The 26,859-nt window shown below is 36.0% G+C and overlaps 1 protein-coding gene across 4 annotated transcripts in view; it reads right to left on the bottom strand.

The window, feature by feature from the left end:
• NCALD (neurocalcin delta) overlaps window positions 1-26,859 on the bottom strand; it is a 332,172-nt gene that overhangs the window by 79,282 nt on the left and 226,031 nt on the right. The window contains exon 1 of one of the 4 annotated variants that reach the window (XM_063079365.1): window positions 10,364-10,404. The exons of the other annotated variants lie outside the window; for them this stretch is intronic. The gene's annotated coding sequence lies outside the window, so the exon portion shown is untranslated. Of the gene's footprint in view, window positions 1-10,363; window positions 10,405-26,859 lie in introns of those variants that run through there. 4 annotated transcript variants of the gene reach the window in all.

Genomic DNA, 26,859 nt, shown 5'->3' with positions numbered 1-26,859 from the left:
TGACTTTGCGACTTTAACAAGGTAGTCCTCCTGACAGGGTGTGCTGACGGGGCAAACTCTTGGTCAGTTCTTGGCATTCATCTGCAGGCTGTTTTGAGGGTCAGAGGAGAAACAGAGTCCTTCTTCCCAACAGCGATGGATGGGCCTTTTAAAGTTGGAAGTTGACCAACATTTTTGGAAGTGGATACAGCAAATTTTAATGATGGTTTCTTTTACAAAGTAGAATTTGGACCAGAGGTTGCATCTTTCTCACATAGCTTCTATTTTGTGAAACATCTTCTGAAAATACCAGAAAAATAATTTCATGAAAACTATAATTTCCAATTAAATTTTTGTTCACGCTCTGTATAAAGAGAACCCCCCAGAGAGTGAATGATTTGCTTTTACCACCGCTAGCAGTTGGACTCCGAGCTGACCCCAGGTTCCCCGGCCATTCCCTCCTGAATAGCCAGGAGATGACAAGAGCGATGGCCTTAGGAAGCAGAAATGGACTTCCAGACATTCACAGTTACTAGAGGCAGTGGCAAGTATGTCCCAAAGTGTAAAGCACACCTTTTTTTAAAAAATTCAAAATATTTTAACATTTATTTATAAATATTTGTGGGGAACAGTATGCTGTTTCAATACATGCATATACTGCACAGTGATTCACTTAGGGTAGATACCATAGTTTTTCCCCATTAGTCCACTGCTTCTCCTCCCCTCACCTCCCACCGCCTGGTAACCATTACCCTACTTTCTCCTTCTGTGAGTACAATTTGTTTTTGTTCTTGTTTTTAGATTCCACATAGGAGTGAGACCTTGTGGTATTTGTCTTTCTTTCCCTGACTTACTTCATTTGACATGATGGTTTCCAGTTCTGTCCATGTTGCTGCAAATGACAGGATATAATTTTTTTTAGAGCTGACTAGCATGCCATTGTGTATACGTACCACAGTTTTTTTCATCCATTCATCTGTTGATGGACATTTAGGTTGATTCCATCTCTTGGCTATTCAGTGCTATGATGAACATGGGGGTGCAGGTGTCTTTTTTGATACATAATTTTAATTTCCTTTGGGTATATACCCAGTAATGGGATAGTGAGTCACAGGGCAGATCTATTTTTAGTTCTCTGAGGAACCTCCATACTGTTTTCAACAGTGGCTGTACCAATGTACACTCCACATGCTCACTAGCATTTGTTTTTTGTCTTGCTGACCATGGCCATTCATTCTAACTGGAGGGAGATGATATCTCAGCGTGGTTTTAATTTGCACTTCCCTGATGATTAGTGCTGCTGAACACTTTTTCATGTGCCCGTTGGCCATTTGAATGTCTTCTTTTGAGATACTCACCATGAGAGACTGAGATAACTGACTCTGTTCACCAGTGGTTTAAAATCTTTATATGATTGGAGAATTAAAAAATGTATCACTGATTAAATTTCCTTCAGGCATTGGACCTTAGGGACAGTAGTAATCTGCCTGCCACGGTAGTGAAGTTATTATTGATACCTCTGTATTACCTTACACTTCACTAGAATGATTTACAAGTGGTGTTTTTGTTGGCTACGTAGGGATTTGTTTTTTACTATTTTTTATATTGTACTATTTTTTAGACATGCTTTTTTGCATGTATAAGTTACAATATTTTTAAGAACGGCACGTCTGGTTAAGAACATTCTGATAGTTGCTAAACACTTATATCGATGGCCAGTGTTCAAAGACTTCAGATATAATGAAATGTACTTACACCTTATAACAAAACTTTTCTGAATGTAATTCAGACTTCCATTAGTGATTTGATTCCAAGATGTTTCAAAATAATGGTGCGATGTCCCAGGGGGTTTCATGATGGATCAACTAACGATTATATAATCATTATAGCATAGTTTTAAGAAACTGTTATAAAGGCTTGAATTATTCAGTTGGTGTGGGTTTTATATGAACATGACTTTGCAGAGTAACAGAGTATGTGTTTAAAACTCTGAGGTTACACAGCTTTGCCTACAGATATCACACCAGATATAGTATTGACAGTAAAAGGAAATTCACATTTTTTAAATTTAAAAAGTCAGAACTTTTCTATGAGAAAAATGGGGGGAAAGGAAACACCTATTTTAGCACATATTCAGGCTTTTAACATGACCCATCTAAAGCCAAAGGAAATGGAGTCAGTTAAATATTCTCACACTGTTTAATACATGTGTCAGTTCCCTGCTCCTGACCCTTGACTAGCTTCCTGCTGTTTATCAGATCAAATCCAGCTTAAGTGGATAAATTTTAGATCTCTCATTGACCTGCCTTATAGATTATACATTTTCTTCTTTTCCCCAACCATTTTCTCAATTGCAAATGGGCACAGTCCTCTCTGTCAGTAGGCTGTTCTCATGGCGCTTCTTACTTTCAAGGTGCATTATCCTTTCACTTCTGTTGGTCATGACACATGTTCCCATACTGTAAGGCCTAGCTCAGAGCTCACTTCCTCTCCAAAGTCATATCAATGTTACATATCCTTGGTAGTTAATCTATTCATTAATCAGAGATTTAATAAGTAGGTGGTATGTGTCCAGCGTGACGCTAGGTACTGTGAGAGGCTCTAACTAGGATGGCAGACACAGCTCTGGCATTCAGCTGCAAGTGCTGTCCAGTCTCCCTAACTGGACTGTAACCATTCCAAAGAAGGGCTGGTCCTGTATTAACCTTGCCGTATCCCACTTAGCTTTGGATGAAGTGTCCTGGTATTGAAAGAGCTGGGTGATTGGAGCACATCTGCCTGGTATCTATGGTAAGCAAATGAGGAACAACTGCAGGAAACTTGCTAGTCCTTGGACACGAAAGGAATATTTTCATAGGTGCCCAACTCCAGAGCCCACTGTATGGAGTTAACACATGTAGAATAAACAAATGAATGAGCGCCTTAAAAGGAGGTGAGAAAACCTTCAAGATGGGGTGAAATTAAGTAAGCAAGAAGAGAGTCAGGATACTGATTTCTCTGCAGCAGAAGAGACAGAGATGTCTTTTTGAGTAAGGACACAAGGACCACAATTCTGAAGATTCTGAATTCTAGGTTTGACCAACACATAAAGCCACAAGCCAGTGGGACAGCTGCCATTCTGGCAGATTTGTCAAGAGGAAAAAGACAGCTGAGTGAGCTAAATCTTACCCAGCCAAAAAGAATTCCCTAGCTTTACTATAAACCATGAGAGCAGAAAAATCAGCCTAGAAGCATTAGAAATGGGCCAACAGAGAGTGTCAAGGAGATAGCAGGGTCTAACAACAGAAAACTAGGCAGCAGATTAGATAGAGTAGGTGTGGGAGAGGGAGACAAAGGCACATCAGGAGGATTAAGCAGTGACCAAGGGCAAAGGGCACTGGACTCTGCTGCAGGGACAGTCCCAGCCAGCAGGAGGTGATGAGTGAGATTTTACTAGGGCATGCAATCCAGCTTCAGCATGGCTCAAATCTTCTCCTAGAACCAGCAACAGTATTAATATGTAGGACACTCTTCCAAATTTACAAGCAGGATGTGTTCTTAAAGCACATTTGTGATTTGATTGGTAACAGAAATATATTTTCCTTCAGAAATTATTTTAGGTTAGGTTAGGCTCTTAGGCCAAATCTCAAAAGCCTATTTAATTTATATGCACCTGAAGTTTAGCCCTCTATACAGGTATTTTACTCATTTCCAATTACTCCAGATGTTCCAGTTACTATGACTGCCTAAGAAATTACCCAAAACATATGAGTTTAAAAAAAAAACACCACCATGAATCTGTAATTTGGGGCAGGGCTCAGCAGGATACCTCATCTATGGTCCACCTGGCATCAGGAGGGGTTGGGGGACCCAGTGTCTGGGTCTTGGCATCATCTGAAGGCTTGCTCACTCACATGGCTGGTGGTTGATGCTGAATGTTGGCTGAGACCTTAGCTGGAGGTGTTGGCTCAAACACCAACACGTTGCCTCTCCAGATGGTCTGGGCTTCCCCACAACATGGTGGCTGGGTTCTTAGGGCAAATGTCATGCATGAGAGAAAAAAAAGAAGAGGCCGAGAGAAAAAAAGAAGATCCTGAGAGAAAAAGAAAGCATATTCTTTTTATGACCCAGCCCTGGAAGTCACCTATCATCACTTCCACTGTACTCTCTCAGCTGGACCAGTCACAAGCCCATCAAAGTTCAAAGTGTGGGGCAGTAGATTCCATCTCCTGATGAAGCACGGCAAGATTCTAGAAGAGCATACGGGAGTGCATGCAATCATGCGGCCATTTTGGAGAGTGCAATCTGCCACAACATATAACTTTACTTGTCGGGAAAACACAATACATTCCAACTTAAAAGGCGATACAGCATAGTGAATGAAGAGCTGGGACTCTGGAGCCAAACACCTAGAGCTTTGCTATATGCTGTGTGACACTGGGCAGTATGCTGAAACTCCCTGGCCTCAGTTTCCACATTTATAAAACCGGGATGAAAAATAAATAAAAAATAGTTAAAAGATAAAAATATAGTTATTTTGAAAAGAGCTTAGAATACCATCTAGTTCTGTAGTGTTAGCTGCTATCATAACACCAGGGACACACCTCCTCCAGCTCTGGCAGGGAAGCTTCCTGGCTCGTGGAGGGGTGTTGGCAGCAGTACCAGAGGTAGAAAATTAATGGTAACAGCTCCCATTACTGAGTACCTAATACCTGTCAGTAACTATAACAAGTAAGTTGACTCAAAAACCCATGACGTAGGTACTAATATTATCCAGATAAGGAAATTGACTTAGGCAACTGGCCCATAGTGTCACTAGCAAGTGGTAGAAACAGGATTTGCCCCCAGATCAGTTTAACAAGAGAGAAGGAGCTTGAGTCCCTGGATGACTGTGTGGAGCAGAGCTCTTCTCCCAAGCCTGATATGTGGGTGAGTGAAAAATGACAAGTGTTGTATTATGCCATTGGGACCTGGAGTTATGGCAGTGAGCCTATCCTGACTGGGTTAGTACAGGGAAGATCGGAGAGATGTACTCAGGCACCACTAATTTAAGGATCCTTTTCATAAAATAAGACGGTTATCATTATTTGCATAAAACATGGTATTTGGGGCCGAGCCCGTGGCGCACTTGGTAGAGTGCTGCGCTGGGAGTGCGGCGACGCTCCCGCCGCGGGTTCGGATCCTATATAGGAATGACCAGTGCACTCACTGGCTGAGTGCCGGTCACGAAAAAACGACAAAAAAAAAAAAAAAAAAAAACCATGGTATTTGCATAAAAGAAAATCATTCTCTAGGTCAGTCCCTACCAGACTCATTCATCTTCTGAACTGGAGGACAAATAGCCTTCGGCCTGCTGGGAGCAGGGCTGGGCACACTGACCTGACACTGACAGGAACAGATGGCTCACAACAGGGCCGACTCTGCACAGCTGAAGAATGCCACTTCTAAGGTCTGACGCTGGTGTAAAGTCTAGTGGTTCCCAGGTTGTTTGTTTCTTTTGTTTTGATGTTTTTCCTTTGAGTAAGGATTCTCTTTTTAACTACGGTGACCAGCGTGGCTGTAAGAGTTGCTGATATACACAGGTCTCTGGGCAGGTTCCCCACCCAGTTAGACTGTAAGTTCTATGATGGCAGGACCTTGCCTGTCTCATTCCAATGCCTGAAACAGAGTGGGTGCTCCAGATGTGTTGAATGCCTGAAATACTAAATGTTTGAATAAAATATCAAGCAAACAAAAGTCAGAGTCTATAAAGTTACCTTGGGTTCTCTCTGCTGGTAGCCTGTATCACTGAAGACCACATGAGGGAGGGATCCAAAATGCCTCCTCTAATCATGAGGATGCAGAAGCTGGTGAATTAATGTTTGCAGACAGAATGATCATGCTGCACCTGTAGACAGGGGAAGGTGTAGGATGGGACAACTTTTGTGGGATGCTATTTTTTATTTTATCTTGAAGGATGTTGTAAATATGGTTGTCACAAAATTGATCATGGTTTTAGTTGTGTGAATCATATGAGAGTCTGTGGGAGTCAGCTGAGCAGACAGCCAAGGAGCACAAGACTCTTCTAGACATTTTCCTCTAATATATAGGGTTTAAATTTTTTAACAGTAAAGAAAATAGAAAATCATCTTTTAAAAAACTCATCCTTGCATAAAAGCAATATGCAGCATTTGGTTTTCCTACAGTCACTGGGACAAAATTCAGAAAATATGGACAATCCCCCTACTAAGGCGACAGCTGGAATATCTTTCAGACCAGAGATCTCTTTCCTATAAATCAAATATAGAACTTTATTGTGATCTGAGTATATTCTGTTTCACATTAATGTAAACTAAATTTTAAAGGGAGGCTGTGTGTTTAAAGGCATTTATAGAAATATACTTCAAAAACACCTAAAGTTCACCACAGAGATAAAGAAAACAGACTGTTTTTAGTTTGGAGAACATGGCTCCAGTGAATTTAAATATTTATCATATAATTTTTATATCACAGTCTTAATGAGAACTAACTTTTATAGCATTATTTCTGGAAACAGTAAAAAATACTACACTTTGAAATTCTATTTCTAGTTGTATTTCCATCACGGGGCACCATTTAAATAAAAGTTGATTTCGTGAAAAAATAACAGCACGTTTCTTTCTAAACCTAAAATTTCAAACACTTGCCTTTGAGAAGCAAACAATATAGCCTGGAGTCACAGATTTTAGACTTTTTCCAAGTTTCTTTATCAAGTCACCACAGAGACTCAAAGCCCCCAAAGCAGCTGTTCTTTTCTAATCTAAAGAATAAGAAATGTTTGAGAAAATCTCTTTCATAATTCCTCTGAGAACACACAAAGAAAAATTGCTAAGCTTCCATTTCAAGTGCAAGGGATTTGGATTGAGTTTAAACAACAGCTTGTGCAAAATGTCATAGCTCTTGTTCTCTTACGCTGAGACGGTGGGTGCTGATGTAATAGAAAGAATTGCTTTGGACACTTGAAACGCAGGGCTGTGACAGCAGCCAACCAACTGCAAAGTTACCCTGTTGGTTGGAGATGAAAGGCAGGCAATATCTTCTCCACATTCAAAGTGACATGGGGAATGAGACAATTACATAAGTCACGGTGTACAATGATATGAATCCCTCCTGTGTTGGTCTTAAACTCCAAATAAGTCAAATAAGGTTCTGCATTCAGATTACTTAGAAAGGGTCTCGATTTCCCTCTGCATTTTGAATGTGTCCCATCCTAGAGACCTCTGGCAGATAAACCTTCAGAGCTCTATCTTCAGTAACTGGAATTAACATTGTAATTCATCAGTTCACACGTGTATGTATGTTACATGAAGCTGGAAAGTCACATAAGTTCTTTAATGCTTGCTTCAAATATTGTGAGCATGCAAGGTACCTTCTAGAGTATTTCCTCAGCTACCATCTCATATAACATCCAGCACTCTTCGTCCAAGTACTACTTGCTTGTCTTTTCTGAGTGGATAAAGGTGCCTTTGTAAATAGCTATAGTCTTGCTGCTATGGCCCAAGGTTTTAACTTGCATAACTTGCACTAATACTATGAGTTTTCTTCTTAACCCCTATCGAACCAGGTAAGACTTTCTCAGTCCAGGTAACATAACATTGCTTATGGATCTCAAGGAAGAAAATAAAAGAAAGTTACAGTTTTACCAAACTATATGGACATATCATCCCTTTTCACAAAGACTTTAGAGCATCCTGCAAAATTCACACATTCAGAGAATGAAATCAGATGTGATGGAACTGAATGTAGAAATGGGGTTATGAATTTTGTTCAATGCAATTATATGACCTTTTGGCATTACTATCATTTAACTCAGGGGTGGCTAAAATTCAAGAGGACTGAGGAACTTGGATGGCAAAAATAGTATCTCTTTAGTTTCACTAACCTCAAACTGAAATTTAGTATTTCCTTCAATTAAAATGTAGGCCACAAGCCACATAGAACCTGTGATATTGTTGCCAGGAGAAAGCACAGAAATTTTCACTTCACATTACGGCTGCTGATATCTCCAACTCGGAACATCTTTTATGCTCACCACCACTTCAGAATTATGGTGGCTATTATACCTGCTGCTAGTTTGTATTATTTAATAATGTATTATTAACAAAACATATATCACAGTTTTAAAAAATTTGGTTAATGTGTTTCAATAAAAGTGGTTTCCTTTGTAACCCTGCATATTTTATTTTATGCATTTAAAAACATCATTCTGAGAAGAGTCTATAGACTTCACCAGGCTGCCAAAGAAGTCCCCAAAGGTCAAGAATCCTTGAAACTATACACAGAGCATTTAATAACGCAACAGGGAGGTTTCTACAGTAAATCATTTCTTGCCAGCATCTTTTGAAGAGGAAACAAACTTGACCTTGAAATCAACAGTCTTAGTGCCGTAAATAGATGATTCTGATGAGAGTCATTTTTTTTATTATTTTGCTGTAAGAAAAGACCTGTAGATACCAGAGCATCTTTGCTTTCATAGCATAGGTAGTTTTCTCCTAATGATAAACTTTATCATTGACATTTCGTATCAACACTGAACTGTTCTCTTATATTTCATACTGCTGAAATCCGGTCTATTTTACAAGGGCATTGAATATAATCACCTTGTGACTTTAGTTTAAAACATCACAGAGAGAGTACCAACAAAATCTTTGCTATCTGGAAAAACTATAATGATAATTCCATATTTTGAGTAAAAGAACTGAACATCAGAGTGTACTCCATCAAAGACTGTGCTTTTAAATGACAGTGTCCCTGCTCAATAGAAATGTAACATATCAATTAACATTTCTAGAGTACTAAGAACATGGCTTCTGGGTTATTATAATTACGAGACCAATTAAATGATGAGATGATGTCTCAGTAGATGTGTCTTGAATGTAATCACATTAGACTTTTTGAAAACCCTCCATGGAAGATCTGACCAAAAATAGACATGTTAATGCCAGCAAGTTAAATGGATATTCACTCATTGAAAGCTACGGAGAAATAATTGATATACCCAAAATTATTCACTTATGTGTGAAGCTAAATACTTTTCAAAATTCTTACCTCCAAGAGTATAATAGATAGTAACTATTAGGATTCTGAAACTAATAACAAACATAGAAAATTAAAAACAATATATGTTTGCATTAAGTTGAGATATAATTCACATACCATCTACATATAGTCTTCATATAGTTAAACCAGTTTTTTTCCATTCTTTAAGATACTAGTTATATTACATGCAGTGCGCTAAAATTTGCCTTTTTTTTCCAGTTAAATTTGTAAGATTTAGAAACCTGTTTCTAAATCTAGGCTTCAATTAACTTCAGTACCAGAGGTTTTCTTTGAATTATAAGCTTAAAAATACAGTCGAACTTGTGTACAATGAAAGAAAATACAAAATTATTAAAGTTGGCAAGGATATGAACTACAACAATGCAAATAAAACAATTTGTAGTGTATAGTGTTATAGGACTAAAGATAAAAATCTTGATTAATCACAGTTAACAAATTATTCATTCAAGATCTGGAGCTAATTTTTAGTGACTAATTATATCTGTGTTTGAGTTAAAGTAGACCTTGTATCAATGATATATTCAGTGTTAGGGCTATTGTTTCTTCTCTAGATAATTATTTCAATTAAAAAAATAAAAACAGCTTACATATCTCCTCAGTAAAGACTATCAATGACATACTGTACACGGTTGGATTTTCAGGAGAGGACACTGAAAATGTTGCACTTTGCTCTAACAGCCAAAAAGCAGCTGCATGCACACATGTAAAGGTTTCCACCCCAAATTCCTTGGCATATTCCAGATTATTTTTCTCTAAACAGGAAGCTGTTGACAGTTTTCTCTGGTATTTTCAGAATACCAAAGGCCTTATTTACAAGAGAAATCCTAACTTTTGTTTCAGAGTGTAATGTTCTTTCCCGCTGTTTCTATTGTTGCTAATTAATGAATGCTGCAAACAAGATAGAAACCAAAATTCCAAACTATTCTAGGCTGATTCAGAATCGGGTAGCAACCGTAAAAAGGAAAAGTTAGCAACAAATTGTAAGACTGTGCTGGGGTTTTAAACCCAAAACAATACTGAAGGGAGGATTTCTGGAATTCAAGGGAAGATATTTGGCTCAAGCTGCAAAATCTGTATCTCTAAATAATGTTATGTTAGCAAGTGTTGAACAGGAAGGGTGATTGTATTTTAACCTACTTCATGGAACATTAATCCAAATTTAACCAGTTCTAGAGACTGCATGAAATTCACGACTAGAAGCATTTTTACATATTTTCCCTGGTACAACAACTGCTCATGAAGGCAAACTTGTAGGAGGTGAGCGAGAGGGAAAACCACAGCAAGCTATAAAAACACCTAACTATTTTATATAAAGCAAACTAATTACCTCCCACAGAAGAAGTGCAAGATTTAACAGTCCATGCTCCGCAGACCCTGGGAAACTACAGCAGCAGCAGCAGCAGCCACATCCAGCATCCACCAGATTCTCACAAGCCTTTGACTGTGCGGACTCAGCCACAGACTCTGCCTTGAGCTGACGTCAAAGTCCCTGTCACATGGCCAGATGAAAGCCAAGAGATCATTGGTTGTCGTAGCAACCACAGAACAGCTCTGAAATTATTTCAATAGGTCATCTGTCACTGCGGGGTGTGTGTGTGTGTGTGAGAGTGTGTGTGTGAGTGTGTGTGTGTGTGAGTGTATACATACACACCCCACACAACCATCATGGACAGCTCCCTGACAACCTCAGTCCCCGAAATTGTGACTCAGGAGTGCCTACAACTTTTCTCTCTGAGGCTTTGGTGTCTTTCTTTCTAGTTATTTGCAGAAAAATGCTATGAAAGTTCCCATTGGTCTCACTATTATCAGCATCTCTCTCTCTCTCTCTCTCTCTCCCCCCCCCCACACACACACACAGGAAAGAAACTGAAAAATTCTGGAGGTAGTTTTCTTAGCAAATTAAATTTACTTGCAAGAAAATGAATAAAAACAAACTCAAGGAGAGTTGGAAGAAAAGATATTTGAAAAACTACATAAGAATCCACATCGATGCACTGAGACCATGCTAGTGATGGAAAGAGAAACAACACCCATGGTTGGTGGCCCCGAGACAGATGACAGAGTGTAATAATGATCCTGACACAAAGTAGGATGTGGAAATCAAGTAAGACAAATTCAGGATTTCTGCATTATAAAATATATATGCAAAAATGATGACCAAAAGTGTTTCAAAACAGTGCTACCTTAGAATAACCTTGTGATTAAGGTGAAAACTTTGTTTTGGGGACACCATACAGGTGTCAAATCCCTCCCTCCTAAATCCTCTCATCCACACCGCTTTGCTGGGGCTCAGTATTGAGTAAATGGGTTGGTGTCCCACAAACACCAAGTTCAGTGAAAGCCTAGAGCAGCAGAACAGATAGCCCGACATGTTTTCTAACTTCACCTTCATTTCCTTTAGGACCACCCTCTAACGTTTAACTCTGTGTACACATGCTTATTTCCTAGTTAATTCACCTTCTTAATTAATGGGAAGACAATTAAGCAAAAGTAAATGAAACCCACAGGAAGGTACTCTGAAAATATATACACCATATTCAAAGGACAAAGGGGTTAAAAGGCAGGGTGAGAAGAGATTGGTCTCAAAATCCTAAGGACCCTTACATTCTAGGGTGATCAGGACTTCTAGTTTCTTTTAAAAAAAGAGAGAGAGAGTAGCTCTGGGGTGCTACAAATATAAATGGAAGTTAAGCCAGCTGGGCAGATAATATTTGTGTCACTGCAAAAGAATGAAATTTCTTCAGTAGAGTCAGAAATTGCTTCTTTAATAATAGGACTAAAGTCCAAGCGGCTTGGCCATAGAATCTTCTATTTTATCTTCCCCTTCATCTTCTTTTCCTTCTATCCCAGCCCCGACTGAGAAAAAGATAGATTTTTATTTAAAAAGTTATTTTTCTGATGTTATGAGCTATAGCACTACAAAAACAAAATCAAACTATAAAGAACTCTTCCTCTTTAATTTCGGATTAATGACAGTTGAGAATTTACCTGTTTGAGCGAGGACAATATAATCTGACGTCTATCTGAATGGGTCAGGATGTCTCACAAGGGGCAGACTTTACCAACAGCCACAATTTGCAAACTTGCAATTTGGTCCAGTTCCAGTTCTGGTTTTCTGTCCAGAAATGCACAGCATAGTAGTGGGGGAATGGGAAATGGGCAGAGAAAGCACAGCCTTCGAGGTTTCCAGGGCCCCAGGTTCTCTGAGCTGCCTGATTTGTCATCTCTCTGGCTCCAGATCCACTGCTGCCTGAACAACTCTTCCTTCTCTATTCAGCTTTAGCATTTGAGAGTGAAACTGCAGTCCTGTGTTCTGCCAACAGGTGACGTCCTCCGAAACAAGAAGCTCTCAGTTCTAAAATCCCTGCAATGCAGGACTTAAAGTTGATTAACTTGAGAATTAGCAAAAACTAACACATTTTTCAATTTGAATTTTCTATTATCTTTAAGAGTAAGTATACTTTACTATATATACTGACTTGGGCTTAAAATTATAAGTGGAAATAGTCAGTTGACTGACCTTCAGAATGGAAAGTGGGTACATTTAGCCCTGTTTTCTAGAGCGTGCTTCCAACCTGCCTTCACGCATTCCCCATTGCAAACTACCTACGCTTAGAGATTCTTCTGCTAAGTAAGCTACTGGTCTCCTGCAGGGTTAAAAACATGATGCTAATCTCTTTGGAGCTCAGATTTCTACCAGTTTGGCTAATTAATCCAAATGTGGTTGTAAGTATCATAGGAAATATATATGAGGGTCTTCTCCAATTACAGCTCACAACATTGAAGAGAATATGTGTCATTTTATTTGCTAATTGACAGGTCATTTTTTTAAAAGATGAAAATGATTCACCAAATTTAAAAATACCCATTCAAAAATAGTTCAGCAACATATTTCTCACTTGCTGTAAGAATGTCAAGTTTGACCACTTTGCCAGAAATAACTGGTAAATAGCCATTAAAAAAGCAGTCTGACTTGGGTTCACACACCTGAACTAACAGGTGGTTTGGGCCATGAGTAGACAATTCGAATTAGCCTTTTTTTCAATGTTTCTGTGTAGAGATGTTGTTGTCTTCTCTATGGCAATGTCAGTGAGCAGGCCATGGACCTACGGTTTGGAGCTACTGAGTTCAGAACTCATCTCTTTTATGGTGGAACCTATGGAGGAACTTACATCCTCTGAGCCACAGTGCCTACACCCTAAGGTTGTTGTGAGGATTCCAAAGTTCACGTATTATAAAATTCTGATACCCTGCCACAGGGTAGATGGCTCGACGTGTGTGTCATTTCTTCTTTATCTGTCTGACTTTGATAAGCCTACAAAGACCTTCAGGGAAAGGATGGAATCTTATTCATCTCTACAACACTATGCTAAGCACAGGCCCCAGAACATAAGGAGTACTCAATAAATGTTGAATGATTCAACTACTGGGAAATAAGTTATGAACAACAGAAAGAAACAATCCCTTTTTATTCCTATTAATAGAGAAGAGAGAGCCTCTCCCCACCCTCAACCTCAAAAAAGGTAAAGGGAAAAAAATATGGAGTTACAAAATTTTATAGCAATGGATAGGTCCAAGTAAATTTACCAAGTAAATCAAACTTATCCCGACTAAATCATAAATATTTGTTATGAATATATATGTTACATGATATTTTTTATGGTTTTTGCTGATGGATAATCTTTTACATTAACTGACCTTGAGTACTTACGATGTGTGTAACATTGTTCTAAGTATTGTAAATGTATTAAATCATTTACTATAATAACCCTCTGAGGCAGGTATTATTCTTTGTCCCATTTCACAGCTGAGGAAACTGAAGCCTAATAAGATTAAGTAACTAGTACATGGCAGAACCAAGATGTACACCCAGGAAGCTTAGCTCCATAAGGTTTTGGAATGAACTTACATTTTATTTATTTTTAGAAAGAACTGTATTATTTTTCTTATGTTTATTTTACACTTTAGTATTGTTTTTATGTTTAATTTCTTGAAGGGGAAGAAGGCCAACTTATATTTTCTGTATCTGGGAACTCTAAGGATATTAATGTAGTTTTGGCTAAAGGAGTAATATTGGCAAGAAAAAATGTAATCAGGAAGATTTGCATCAAGGAAAATGGGCAAAGTAAATCAGTGAAAATATCCTCAATAAAACTATACCCCAAATGAAGCAAATACAGAATTTAGATGGCACAGGCCTGGGTGATTTCTGTTTCCCACTATGATGGAGTAGCATGTATTTAAACCAATACTCTCACTGAGATAACAACAATAGCCAGATTTCTAAAACAGTCATTGGAAATCATCAGTGAGTGGCAAAGGCAGCAATAATTTTAAGTGCCAAGATCTTAGATAAAAGAAAAATATATTGAGTGTCTTAGTCTATTTCAGCTGCTATAACAAAATACCATTAACTGGGTAGCTTATAAACAACAAACATTTATTTCTCACAGTACTGGAGGTTGGGAAGTCCAAGATCAAGGTGCCAGTAGATTTGGTGACTGATATGAGCACATTTCCTGGTTCACAGATGGCACCTTCTAGCTGTGTCCTCACATGGTAGTAGGGGCAAAGCAGCTCTTTGGGGCCTCTTTTATAAGGGCACTAATCCCATTCAGGATGGCTTACCCTCAGGACTTAATCACCTCCCAAAAGGACCATCTTACTAACACAACCATGAGGGTTAGGATTTCAACATATGAATTTTGGGGGTGGGGTGGACACAAACATTTAGTCGACAGCATTGAAGCAATCTCAACATTCTCCACATTATATGCTACTTTTCTTAAGTTATTGGATGATTCTTAAGTAGTGGGAAGCTTTTAGCATTCTCAGAGACTGAAGAGACAAAAATTGGAGTACAAATCTTCAAAAGCATTCAGGAATTGAGATACTGAGATCCTGGTTTAAAAAAAGTTGGGGGGGAGTAGGGTGGGAATCGCAGAGAGGAGATTCTTATATTCTGCACCATTTTCTTTTTTTTTCTTTTTTTTTTTTTTTTAAATTTTATTTTGTCGATATACATTGTGGCTGATTATTGCTCCCCATCACCAAAACCTCCCTCCCTTCTCCCTCCCCCCTCCCCCCCAACAATGTCCTTTCTGTTTGCTTGTCGTATCAACTTCAAATAATTGTGGTTGTTATATCTTCTTCCCCCCCCCCGGTTTGTGTGTGTGTGTGTGTGTGTGTGTGTGTGTGTGTGAATTTATATATTAATTTTTAGCTCCCACCAATAAGTGAGAACATGTGGTATTTCTCTTTCTGTTCTGCACCATTTTCTCATTGAAGCATTTCAAATTCCTAAATAGCATAAGACAAGAGGAAAAGAAGTGAAGCACAAAAATGCAGCAAAGAGGCTAAAAACATAAAGGCAGATTTCAGTAGTCTTGCAGTAACAGGGAGATAAAAATTAGAGTTCAGGGTCCTCTAAGGAATGGGAGCCTGGTAAACATGCTAAGTTTTCAGGTCTCAAAGATGGAAGATTAAGTTCTATAAGTTATAGAAAACAGATGAGCCCTCACAAAAGCCAGAACCCATCCTAGAATCATTGCAATCCCTAATTGGATCAAGGTGATTTCTCCCTATCCTAACAAACTTTCAGAGAAAATTGACCCTCTCCAAAGGAAGAGGACATCATCAGAGCTTCTAAAATTTTTCATACAACATTTTAAACTAAATCCAAAATCACTAGGCATGCCAGGAGATAGGTCTAACTAACCAAAACCTGTAAGGAAAAAACAGGCAATAGGAATAGGTTATTCACTCTCTGTAGTTATCAGACGGGAACTTTAAAATAAATATAATTAACATACTCAAGGAAATAGATGGTAAGATAGAGAGTTCTACACACACAAAAGTAAAATCTATAAAAAGGGAGCATATTAAAATTAGAAAACTGAAATATACAACTGAAAGGACAAAATAGATGGATGGGTTCAGAAACAGAGAAGATACATTAAAAGAGAAAATTAGTGAAATGAAAGATAGATAACTAGATAATACCTAGACTGACACATGATAAGAAGAAAGTAATGGAAAATACAGAAAAGAATGTAAGAGACATTTCAGACATGATGAAAAGGCTGACGTGTATTTGTAGGTAGAGAAGAAATGATAGAGAATAGGGCAGAGACAATATTTGAAGAGAATTGACTGAGAAATTTTCTTAACTTATGAAAGACACAAAACAATATATTTAAGAAGGCTTATATACCCCAAACAGGATAATTTCAAAGAAAATCACATATAGACACGTAATGACCAGTTTGCTGAAAATGAAAGAGAAAGACAAAATCTTAAAAACAGCAGGACAAAAACATTAGTAACTTTAAAGGAGTAAAAAAATACTTTTCAATAGAAACTATTAAATCCAGAAGACAATGGAACAATAAACTTTGAAATGATGAAAGAAAATAAGTGCCAGTTTTGAATTCTATATACAGAGAAAATGTACTTTCAGAATGAAGGTAGAGGGGCTTCTCTTCCCAGGAATAATACAGACTACAACAAATTGAACAAAGCTTCAGAGACCTGTGGGACTATTTAAAAAAGATCTAACATTTGTGTCTTCAAATCCTAGAAGAAGAGGGGATAGAGGGTGGGGTTAACTGAAGAAATAATGACTGAAATAATGACTGAAAACTTCCCAAATTTTGCTTTTAAAGTCAAAAGCCCACAAATTCAAGAAACTGAGAAATTCTCAAATAAAATCAACCCCTAAAAACTCCATACCCAGACACATCATAATTAAACATCTGAAAACTAAAAACAAAGAAAAAATCTTGAAAGCAGCTAGAGAACAATGACATCTTATCTACACAGAAAAATTTTAAATGATAGCAGATTTCTCACTGGGAACCAAAAAGGTACATTTTTCAAGTGCTGAAAGAAAAGAGCTGTTAACCCAGACTTCTATATCCCAGCAAAAATATTCTTTAGGAATCAAGGTAAAAATCAAGATATTCTCAGATAAAGAAAAATGAAAAAAATTTGTCACCAGCAGACTGACTATAGAAGAATGGCTAAAGAAGGTTTTCTAAACAGAAAAGAAACCATGAAAAGGCATCTTGGAACATAATGAAAGAAGAGAAAACATGGTTAGCAAAAATATGGGTAAATATAATACACATTCTTTATTCTCCTAAATTTTTCAAATCATGTCTGACATTTGAAGCAAAAAATTATAACACTGTCTGATGTGATTTTAAATGTATGTAGAGGGAACATTTAAGACAATTATATTATGAAAAGGGGGTAGGGTAAAGGGACCTAAAGGGAGGTAAAGTTTCTATACCTCACTCAATCTGGTAAAATGATGATACCAGAAGACTGTGATAACTTATGTATGGATAATATAATTACTAGAGCAACCAATAAGAAAGATGTATAAAGAGATACACTCAAAAACAATATAGATAAATAAAATGAAATCTAAAACATGTTCAGTAGCACACAAAAAGGTAGAAAAACAAAACAGAAAAATGAAAATGGAAAGAACAAATAGGACACAAAAAAATGGCAATTTAAGCCCTACTATTTCGACAAACACATTAAACATAAATGCTGTAAATATGTCACTTAAAAGACAGAGACTGGCAGATTGGATTTTTAAAAAATGATCCAGCAATATGTTGTTTGCAAGAAACTCACCTCAAATGTAACTATTGAGGCACGTTGAGAGTTTTACTTTCAAGGGAAGAAAAAAGGTGTATCGTGTAAATGTTAATCAAAGGAAAGAAGACATGGCTATATAAATATCAATAAAGTACACATCAGAGAAAGAAAATTACCAGCTATGTAGAGAAACATTACAAAATGATAAAAGATTGAATCCAGCAAGAAGACATGGCAATTCTAAATGTGTATGTACCAAAAAACAGCATTGCAAAATATCTGAATCAAAAACTGATAGAACTGAAAGAAGAAATTGACCAATCTATAATTATAGTTAGAGACATCAACACCCCTCTCTCAATAATTGATAGAAAAACTACACAGAAAGTTATCAAGGAGACAGAAGAACTCAACAATGCTATCAACTAAGAAGATCTTATTGACATTTACAGAACACTTCACCTAACAGCAGAATACACATTTTTTCAAGTATCCATGAAACATATACCAAAGAGAGCGTATCTTGAGCCATAAAGCTAACCTCAACAAATTTTTCAGAATTGAAATCATAGAGAGAGTATTCTCCTACCATAATGGAATCAAACTGAAGATCAATAATAGAAAGGTAACAAAAATAATCTCCCAACACTTGGAAACTAAAAAATGTACTTCTAAAGTAATCCATGGATCAAATAGAAAGTCTTAAAGAAAATAAATTCTAGAAACTTAACTGAATGAAAACAAAAATACAACATATCAAAATGTGTTGAACTTAGCTAAAGGAGTACTGAAAAAAATTACAGCACTAAATACATACCTTAGAAAAAAAGAAAAGCCTCAAATTAATAATGTATGTTCCAATATTAAAAAGAGCAAAATAAATCAGAGACAAGAAGAAGGAAGGAAATAATAAAGAAAAGAACAGAAATAAAATAAATTGAAAACAGAAAACAGAGGAAAATCAATGAAACCAACAACTGATATTTGAAAAAACTAATAAAATTGTCAACTCTCTATAAAGACTAAAAAGAAATAAAAGAGATCAATACATATTACCAATATCAGAAATAAAATAGGGATACTGCTATAAGCCCCCTTATAAAAAAGATAAGAGAATACTGTGAATAACTGTACAACCACAAAATTGACAAATTTAGACAAAATGGATCAATGTCTTGAAAAGCAAAAACTACCAGAACTCATCCAACATGGAATACATAATTTGAATATATCTATAAACTTAAGAAAGCTAAATTCATAATTTTTAAACTCTCAAAAAGAAATCTCTATGTCTAGTCGATTTTACTAGAGAATTTTAAGAAGCATTAAAATAATTACCACCAATTCTAAACAATCTCTTCCAGAAAATAAAAGAGGTGGGAACACTTCCAACTTATTTTTTGAAAGTAGTATTACTCTGGTGCCAAAACCAAACAAAGACATTGCCAAAAAAAAAAAAAGAAAAAAAAAGAAAAAGAAAAGAAAAAAGAAAACCTACAGGACAATATCTTGCTTGAACATAGATATAAAAATTCCTAATGAAATATTAGAAAAGGTGATCCAGCTATATATATATATGTAAAGAATTATATGCCACAACTAGGTGGGTTTTTTTACAGTGGCAAAGCAGGTTCAGTATTTGAAAATCAATCTATATATTCTGCCATATTAGCAGGTTAAAGAAGAAAAACCATATAACTATATCAATGAATGCAGAAAAAGCATTTGATGAAATTCAACACCCATTTATATTAAAAACCCACAGAAAAACAGAAATGAGAGGAATGTCCTCAACTTGATAAAGAGCATATACCCAAAGTCTACAGCTACCTTTATACTTAATAGGGAAAGAGTAAATGTTTTCTGCTTAAGATCAGGAAAAAGGGAAGGATATATACTCTTACTACTCTCATTCAACAATGTGCTAAAAGTTCTGGCCATTTCAATAAGGTGAGAAAAAGAAATTAAAGTCATACTGATTAGAAAGGAAGAAATAAAACTCTCTATTTGAGATAAAATGATTGTCTATATAGAAAATATCAAGAAATCTACAAAACAGAAACAAAAGCTCCTACAACTAATAAGTGGATTCAAAAAGATCACAGGACACAAGATAAACATAAAAATCAATTGTATTTATATACATTAGTAATGAACTTGTGGAGACTAAATTTTAAAATTCAATGTCATTTACAACTGCTCAAAATCAAACAAAACAGGACTTGTAGTCTACAAAATGCCAGTGAAAGAAACCAAAGAAGATTCAAACAGATGAAAAGAGACATCATGTTCATAGATTGGAAGACTTAGCACAGTAAAGATACCAATTCTCTCCTAATTGAGATACAGGATTAACACAATTATAATCAAAATTTCAGCAAGCTTTTTTGAAGAATATACAAAATTATTCTAAAATTTATTTGGAAAGAGAAAGAAACAAATAATTTTTAAAAAGAAGAATAAAATGGAAGGAATCGCTGCTCTACCTGATTTCAGAACACACTATATAGCTATAATTATCAAGACTATGTGGTGTCAGCATAGGGACAGACACATTAACCAATGGAACAGAACAGAGAACCCAGACATAACCACCACAAAGGTATGGCCAACTGATTTCTGACAAACATGCAAAGGCAACTCAATGGAAGAAGGATATTCTTTTCAATATATGGTATTAAAGCAGTTCAATATCCATAGGTCAAACAAACAAACAAACAAATAAACAAACCAAAAAAACCCCCCAAGAAACCTCAACCTAAAAACCTCAACCTAAACCTCACACCTTATACAAAAACAAAATAAGAATGGATCATAGATTTAAATGTAAAATATGAAACTGTATAACTTCAAAAAAAGAATCTGGGAAAATTTGGGGGGTCTGAGGCTAGTTGAACACTTCTTAGACACCATACCAAAATCATAACCTTTAAAAGAAATAATTGATAGATCGGACAAGTAACCCTGTTAAGAGGATAAAAAGACAAGCTACAGACTGGGGGGGTGGGGGATGGTATTTGCCAATCAGATATGTGACAAAGGACTCATATCTGAGATAGACAAGGGTACTTCAGAAAGTTTGTGGAAAGATTCACATTATCTTATAATTCCATGAACCTGCTGAAGTATCTTCATATAAAGAACTCTCAGCAGCCAAGAGTTGGAACCAGCCCAAATGCCCATCATCAGATGAGTGGATACGGAAAATGTGGTACATCTACACAATGGAATACTACTCAGCTATAAAAACGAATGAAATACTGCCATTTGCAACAACATGGATGGACCTCGAGAGAATTATATTAAGTGAAACAAGTCAGGCACAGAAAGAGAAATACCACATGTTCTCACTTATTGGTGGGAGCTAAAAATTAATATATAAATTCACACACACGCACACACACACACACACGCACACGCACACACACACACACACACAAAACGGGGGGGGGGGGAGAAGATATAACAACCACAATTACTTGAAGTTGATATGACAAGCAAACAGAAAGGACATTGTTGGGGGGGAGGGGGGAGGGAGAAGGGAGGGAGGTTTTGGTGATGGGGAGCAATAATCAGCCACAATGTATATCGACAAAATAAAATTTAAAAAATAAATAAATAAAAATAAATAAATAAAGAACTCTCAAAACTTAACAGCAAAACAAAAAATTCAACTAGAAAATGGGCAAAAGACAAGAAGAGACATTTCATTAAAGAAGAAAAATTTTTTCAGAGACAGAAATAGATTAGAGGTTACCAGAAACGGGGGGTGGGGGGGGGGTAGGGCGAGGGGGAGGAATAACGAGAATTTATTGCTTAATGAGTACAGAGTTTATGTTTAGGATGGCAACAAAGTTTTGGAAATAGAGGTAGTGGTTACACAGTTTTGTGACTATAATTAATTCCACGCAATTGTATGTTTAAAAATGCTTAAAATGTCAATTGTCATGTTATATATATTTTACGACGATAAAAAAAAATAAAAATAAGAAAGTGCTTAAAAAAAAAAGAACATATACGGATGACAGATAAGCACACAAAATTTTTTTCGACATTGCTAGCCATTGAGGATATTCAAGTGAAACTCATAATGAGACCAGAATGGCTAAAATACAAAATAGTGACAGCACCAAGTGCTGGCAAGGATGCAGAGAAACTGAATCATTCATACATTGCTGGTAGGAATGTAGAATGATACAGCTACTATGGAAAACAGTTTGGCAGTTTCTTTAAAAAATTAAACGTGCAACTACCATACCACTCAGCAATTGCACTCCTGGGCACTCCAGAGAAATGAAGACTTATGCTAACAAAAACACCTATACACGCTTCTTTATAGCAGCTATCTTTGTGATAGCCAAGAACTGGAAACAACCCAGATGCTTTCAATGGGTGAATGAGTAAAGATGTGCACTCATACCATGGGATATGACTCAGTACTAAAACAGAATGAACTATTAATGCACACAACAACTTGCACAAATGTCCAGAGAATTTTGCTGAATGAAAAAAACTAACTGCAAAAGATCACACACTGTATGATTCCTTTTATATAACATCCTTGATGTGATAAAAGGATAGAAATAAAGACAGATTGGTGGTTGCCAGGGGGTTAAGGGGCTGGGAAAAGGAAAGAAATTCCTGTGGCCCAACATGAGGGATCTTTGTGGTGATGAAAATATATGTATCTTGACTGTACCAATGTCAATATCCTGGTTGTAATATCATACCACAGTTTTGCAAGTTGTTACCTTTGGAGGAAAATGAGTATATGGGTTCTCTCTGTATTATTTCCTACAACTGCATGTTTTATTCCAAAATAAATGTTTAATTAGATTTTTTTAGAAATGAAGCTGACAACAAATTTTCAGTCAAAAACTGAGAGAATTAGTTTCAACAGAATCACACTAAATTTCTAAAAAGCTATTTGGGCAGAAGAAAAATGATCTCAGATGGAAACTTAGAGATACAGAAATGGCAAATATATAGATAGATGTAAATGAATACCAATTTTATAAAATGAGACTGTCTTGTGGGGTATAAAATAAATGTCAATTTTATATAGAGAGCAATATTAGCACAGAAGTAAGAGAAGATAGAATTAAAATGTTCTAAGATTCTTGCATTCTTGTAAAAGTACTAGGTAGTAATAGTCACTAGTAAAGTAAGGGAGCACAATGTAATCCTTGCAGTATCCACGAAAAGGGAAGAAAAAGAAGAAGAACAACAGCAACAACAATAACAACAACAACAACAAAACAACATATAGCTCTTAAGCTAATAAAGGAGAAAAATAATTTTTAAAACTATTTGACTTCCAAAAGAAGCAAGAAAGAAGAAAAAAAGAAAAAGAAAAAGAAATGATAGGATAAATAGGAAGAAATAGTAAGATTAAAGATTTAATCTCAAACATATCAATAATTACCATAATATATAAACTGACTAAATATTTCAATTAAAAGACATTAAACATCTTGTATGATGCTGCCTACAAGAAACATACTTTGAAATAAGAGCACAGAAAGGCTAAAAGTAAAAAGATGGAAAATTATATACAATACAAACTCTACCAAGCAAAAGCTGGTGTGGAAATACTGTTATCAAGAAATAGTACGTGATAGTAATATAAGTAAGAAATATCTCTAGAAATAAAGAGTAACATTTCATAATTCACCTTTAAAAATATGCATGCATCTAATAAAATATTATCCAAATAAATAGAAAAATTCATAATAATAGTATTAATTTAACATATCTTTCTCAGTAACTTACAGAACAAGCAGAAAAAAATAGAGACAAAGAAGATTTCAATGACAAAATTAACTAATCTAACCTAATTAACATGTAAAGAATGATGATCTCAACAATTGCAAAATACACATTTTTCCCCCCAAATGTATTAATGTATTTCCAAAGTTGACTACATGCTGGGCCATAAGGAAGATCTCAATATATTATAAGTGTTTGAAATCACAGAGTATACTCTACAGTCAGTGGGATAAATCTAGGAGTCTGGACAAAATAGAAAATCTATAAATGGAAATTAAGTGATTCATTTCTCAATAATCCCTCGGTTAAAAATATTTACATTGCTATTTAAAAATATTTTGAACTGAACAACAAAATATATCAAAATGCATATGTAGCTAAAGCACTATTTAATAGAAGTGAATATATATATAAACATATATATATATATGTTTAATAAAAACTGAGTTCTACTTTTGGAACAGCACTTTGAGGAGCTCCATAAATCTGTTCACCAGTGAAACAAGTATAATCGGTGAAAAATATCTTTTTATCATGTAAAGCTCCTGAAAATCAACCTGAGGACACACAGACAATGAAGAAACATTTATTCAAGAAAATATACTAAAACTCAGAAAGAACACTGATAGTCTGCAGCACTTGAGTCATGACCCACTCCGTCTGTGACCCTCAGCTCAGTTTAATGGAAGCTCCTCTCTGAGAAAGTATGGCCAATAAGTTTAGGCTTCTTTTCCCCTCAGCTCTCAGTCAAGGAATACAGTATTTCACTGAGAAAGATAGGTTACCAGCATTTCTCCAGCTCTGAGGTCAAATTCCTGGTGAGTACAGCTGAAAGGTTGGGGGGGGTCCCTTATTCCATGTAGCCCACATTCCTAAGGCAAAGGCTCTACTCCAGCCACAGCAGGTAAAAAATATGGGTCCATTATTGCTCTCAACACAGATTGCTTGTAGGGCAAAGGTTCTATGCCAGGGAAGGCAATATGAGAAGACAAGAGATTACCACCAATGCCTATGCCCAGAGTAGTTTCTCAGAAATTCTTCCCAGAGGGAGAGGCAGTCTATAAGAACAGAGAGCACTGAAGATCTCCCCAAAGGAGTTGACTTTATTTGAAATAGAATGTAGAGAATTTCAAGTTAAAGGGTGCTCTTGAAAACAATGGAGATTTTTGGTGGTAAACAATTGAAAGGAGGCTGATAACTATATGAGAGAAAAAGCTAACCTGTAGATAGCTAGGGAAGGAGACAGCTAAAAAGAGCTTTCATGGGATTAGAAAAAACCTCAAATATTGGCCCCCAAAACTTCCCCTTATAAATTTGATTGGCTCAGACTGTGCATTAATTTATACCCCACAGAATTATATAAAATACTAGAGTAATCAGCCAAAAATTAGTGGAGCCTAAGAGCTGGGGTAATACCAAATGAGGCAGACACTATCACAGACAGACCATGGAAAGACACAAAGAGAGCTCTGCTAAAACAGTCATCCCAGAGTGACTGTAGGCTTGCCCAAGGCCGTGCCCTCTGAAGATTGATAGCAGAGGTTTCACAATATGGGGAAAAGAGACCTACTAAAATAGTTTAACCAAGTCACTAAAGAAATAAACAAGCAAATAACAACAAAAACAAGCCCCAGAGAGAAGAGAAATCAGTATCCAAATTGCTACACTAGTCACAAAAAGTCATGAGACATGCAAAGAAAAGGGAAAGTGTAACTCACACAGGGAAAAAAGCAGACAAAAGAATCTACTTTGGGAGGATGCAGATGCTGTATTTAACAAAGGCTTCAAAGCAGCTATTATAAATATGTTCAAAGAAGTAAAGAAAACCATGCTTGATAAAGTAAAAGGAGCTATAGTAACAATTTCATATAAAATAGGGAATATCAATAGAGAAATTATATAAAAGAATCAAATGATAATTCTACAGTTTAAAAGTACAATAACTAAAATGAAATGTTCACTATCAGAAATGAACGGTAGACTTAATCTGGCAGAAGAAAGAATCAGTGAACTTGAAGATAGATTGGTAGAGATTATGCAACCTCCCCAAAAAAGGGGGGAAAAAAGAATGAAGGAAAATAAAGATTTGGGGGCATGATTAAGTGCACAAACATATGAAGTTATGCACAAACTTCCCAAATTTAAAGAAAAGCAATAACCTAAACATCCAAGAAGCTCAATGAGCTCCAATTAGGAAAAAGATAAATGCAACCACACTTGGACACATTGTAGTAAAGATGCTGAAAGCCAAAGACCAAAAAAAAAAAAAAAAAAAACACTTGAAAGCAGAAAGAGAAAAATGGCTCATCGCATAGAATGGAACCTTAGTAAGAGTAACAGCTGACTTCTCAGATGAAATAATGGAGGCCAAAAGACAGTGGGATGACATACTCAAAGTGCTGAAAAAAGAAATTGTCAACCTTAATCTTGTATCCAGCAAAGCTATTTTTCAAAAATGAAAGCACAATAAAGATATTCCCAGAAAAACTAAAACAGAGAGAATACATTGATAGTATACCTACCTCACAAGAAATACTAATCAAAGTTCTTCATACTGAAAGAAGATGGTAATTTGAATAACTTGAAAAAATTAAGAGCACCAGAAAAAGTAATTATGTAATTATAAAAGACATCATAAATGCATATTTACTATTCTTTCCCTCTTTAACTTATTTAAAAAGAAATTATATAAGACAATATGTATATATAATTTTATTACTGGGGCTATAACAAATAGAATTGTAAAATATTCAACAATAACAGCACAGCAGAAAAGGGTAGGGATTAGAGTAGGAAATAACACTATATGGTAATTTGAATCCACAGGGACAAATGAAGAGAACCAGAAATGGTGCAGAAACTGAGATTCAAAGCAATTAAATCATTTGTTCAGGATCACAAATCCAAAAAGTTTTGATACTCACTCAACACCTTGTTAACAGGCTTGGTTATCTGATTTTACAACCCAATAGAAACAACAAGGTTTAAAATATTAAAAATATTTTGAACTGAACAACAAAATATATCAAAATTCATATGCAGCTAAAGCACTATTTAATAGAAATGAATATATATATACATATACACACACATGCTTAATAAAAACTTAGGTTCTACTTTTGGAATGGCACTTTGAGGAGCTCTATAAACCTGTTCCCCAATGAAACAAGTATAACTGGTGAAAAATATTTTTTTATCATGTAAAGCCTCTGAAAATAAACCTGAGGACACACAGACAATGAAGAAACATTTATTCAAGAAAATATACTAAATATAATAAAGTCAAGGTGCTCATGAAAGCAAAACTGACAGGTGAATGATACATACAAATGATAAAGAGCAAACACAAAACCTCCCACACCATCATGACCTGCAGTCCTAAAGTGTGAGAGCATAGTCAACAATTCTATTTAATTTAACCCTGAGTCAATAAGAGAATTT

This window comes from Cynocephalus volans, chromosome 15 (assembly GCF_027409185.1).
Source record: "Cynocephalus volans isolate mCynVol1 chromosome 15, mCynVol1.pri, whole genome shotgun sequence".
Lineage (NCBI taxonomy): Eukaryota > Metazoa > Chordata > Mammalia > Dermoptera > Cynocephalidae > Cynocephalus > Cynocephalus volans.
This window is presented reverse-complemented; position numbering and strand designations above follow the sequence as displayed.